The sequence below is a fragment of the Adiantum capillus-veneris genome, chromosome 6 (genome assembly GCF_014529385.1).
Source record: "Adiantum capillus-veneris isolate H3 chromosome 6, ASM1452938v2, whole genome shotgun sequence".
Taxonomy (NCBI): Eukaryota; Viridiplantae; Streptophyta; class Polypodiopsida; order Polypodiales; family Pteridaceae; genus Adiantum; species Adiantum capillus-veneris.
Window position 1 is genome coordinate 131,050,193 of NC_140936.1, and position 3,452 is coordinate 131,053,644.

Genomic DNA, 3,452 nt, shown 5'->3' on the forward strand with positions numbered 1-3,452 from the left:
AACATTTAAAGCACAACTTTTCTTTTTTGGCTTTCTCAAACTCTTCCGTTGAGAGAGGACCTCTAGACCCCTTGGGCTTTCTGGAGGTCTTTGATGTAGCAGAGGCAAATTTTCTTTTATGATGCACATGTTGTGGACGTGTTGAAACAGGTGTAGTGCCATGCACATGCGAACTATGCAATGCCCGATCATCGGGATCATCATGGATGTGAGCTTGCATTATTGCGTCCTCAAGTGTTTGTGGATCCTGGGTTTTAACGTGCTTCTTAAGCTCGGGATTTAACCCATGGATGAACCCACGTACCTGCTAAAAGGTGTCCATCCCTTCCAGCTTGAGGATCACATCCCGATAATGGGAAATATATTCCAATAATTTTTTATGTTGGCGCATAGAACATTCGTCCCAGGCGGTCCAATTTCTATCCTTCTCATTAGTAGGAAGAAATTCCTTCCTGAAGACAGTCTCAAAAGCTGCCCAAGTCTGTGGTAGGATGCCCTTCTCCTTGAGAGACATCCACCATTTGTAGGCCTTGCCGTCCAAAGTCAGACTTGTCTGCAGCGCCTTGGCTGCATCCGGGGTACGTCTAAGGTCATGAATACTATCCCACTTGCTGAGAAAAATATTCACGGTGTCCTTGTTTCGCTCACGCTCTTCTCCCCGAAAAATTGGTGGCTTTGTATTTTTCAACAAATCGTCCACCTCTTTTTGGGTCAGAGAGTGCAGCGGTCCCGGAGGAGGGCCTTGCCCGGCAGCCGGCCCTTGGCCTGGTGTGGAGCCGTGCTCTTGATTTTGCTGACCAGCAGGGCCCGTGGCCTGCTGCCGCATATGCAACTTAATCAAATCGGATAATGATGTGACATTCTGATTTAATTGTGCAAAATTCGTTTCAAGCACAGTCATGCGTGTTTGCAATGCACGGAAATCTTGCATGTCTAGCAACTCATACGCATCGTCTATCGCCGTTGTGGCACAATTACCCTCCGTGAGAGGAACCGTCCGCGTGGCATCGACAGACGAAACAGGTGCGGACTGCTCGAAATCAAATGCATGATGCATATCTATGTCCGAATCCATGCTGTGGACGTACTGTGCGAGAAAAGAAAGGAGAATACCTGAATTCCAATGAGCTCGTAGCAGGTTGCGATAATTAACCGTATAATTACGCCTTTGATGGGAAAAAACGCTGAATTCGAAAGCGAACTTCAATCCAAAACGAAGAGTAGCTTGAAGATAAGGAGCAAGTCTGCAGCAGCCGATGATGCTCTTGAAAGCATCGATCAATTTTGAGTTGCCAACGATCTGGTTTGCATCTTATGCACTACGGCAGATGAACTTGAAATTTTCCGACAAATGTTGCAGCCGATGAGAAGCTTGAAAACACGAATCAATGTACCTTCACCACCGATTTGGCGTGCATCGTATGCAAGAAGCCAAAACCGGGAAATTTGCAACCAATCGCTGGCTTTTCAAAACTTTAGAATCCGAGTTTCAGCAGATTCGGACTGTAAAATTTGCAGTAATCCACAGCCGTTGTGTGCTTTGTGTGCCCACCGATTCGGAGGAGAATGCCGTAGAGCACCGGAATCGCAATCGCGCAGGGCACGGCCCTTGTTCAAAACCCACGAGGGTTTTCCGGGTGTGAACGGCCAATCCTTAAGGGTTTTTTTGTAAAAAAAAACTCGAACATCTCTCTTGCAGACGAAGCGGCCGACTGCGCAGAGCTGTTAGGAGAGATACCTCGCGATGGCGAGGTCCGCTGAGGCCGGGCAAGAAACGAGAATTGCTGGTCTTCCCCTTGCGCTCCCACTGAGCCCAACTCCAGCCGATTTGGTGCAGGTCGACAGACGCCCTCGTCCCCGACTAGGGGTTGCTGCACATGCGCGGGCTTCGGCTTCTTCTTCCTCCTCCTTTGAGGTTGCATGCAACATGCATCCCCAAAAGCAGAACGTGCCCTCAGTTCTAAGTTTAGCTCTGAGACCAATTTCAAACCAATGGACTGCCAGGTCCCGGTCCATCCGCCCAACCTCCCTTTAATAGGCTCCTAGCCACTTTCGGACCCCTTCCCACTGGCAGCCGGCCCTTGGCCGAGTCCATGACCCCTTGGTTGGCCCTTGGCCTGACAGCAAGGAGAATGAGGAGCTAAAGCATAGACTCATCGCCATATCGAGGCTCGACTCACCACAGTGGAGAACCACAAAAAGGAAGAGATGGAACATATGGAAATCAAGCTCAATAACACAAAGGTGGAAGTAGACACCACTTTCACAAAGGAGGTCAAAACCCAAGTGTAGGATATCATCTTTCCCAACAAACCCTCTATTCAGAAGGAACTTTGTAATGTTTTGTTTTTGGTCCCATACGTCATATTTGACCTTCTTGGATGATAATTAAATCTATTTGTCTATCTATATCTACCTATCATAGATATCATAATAATGAGAAGAATGCATAATCATTGAGAATGCCAAATGAATGCCGGCACCAACATGGCAATGGCAATGGAAATGGAAATGGAAATGCTACAAAGTTTCAAATACAATGCTTATCTTAAAGGTTATGAGTGTGCTCCTAGTACTAGAATTATGATCATGCACAAAGGTTCTTAAGTCAATCATCAACTACATCAACTTCCACATCACTGGTTGATCTGACTCACTCTTCAATGTGGAAGATGAGTATACAAACCGCCTACAATAAATAGAGCTCCCTTGTGAGAGAAGAGTATTAAGAAGAAGCGACCAATATTTGTTGATGTGAACTATGTGCTAGAAGAAGACAGTCATAGACCAGATAACTTTATACATGTCAACAATAAAGATGCTCATCTGGACCATCCAAATTGGATGGATAAGATGAGCATCTTTATTTTTGAAAATCCGTATAGCGATAGTATGTAAGGTAATATACACGATAATATGTGAGGTAATATACGCGGTAATATACACGATAATATACGAGGTAATATGCACAGTAATATTTGCGATAATAATCGCGGCTATATTACCGCTCCTATTACTGCGTATATTGTTGTCAAACCACTACCGCATCCTTTGCCACTGTTATTGCTGCACACACAATATTTTCTCTTTCTATTTTCCTTTGTTAATCCGCGGCAATGCTAGCGGTTCTGGAGTTTTCTTCTTATAGTGATAGTACTTAATTAACTTGGCATGAACAATACTTTTGCAAGAGAGAGAGTACTAGAGAACTTGGAAATAGTTGAGGACCGGATTTACTTGGAGCCGGTCTCCCCTCCAAAAGGCGTTTGCATTATAGATCATCAAGAGAGACTTGGTACAATACAATGTTTGTGTTCCTTGTGACCTTGGTGATGCCATGAAGATGGAAAGCTTCATACATCACGAGCATAACATAAACTTTGCAAAAAGCATTAACTATCCCAAGGCCTCAAACACCTTCAAAGGTGGAGAGAGCTAGCAGGGGATGATGG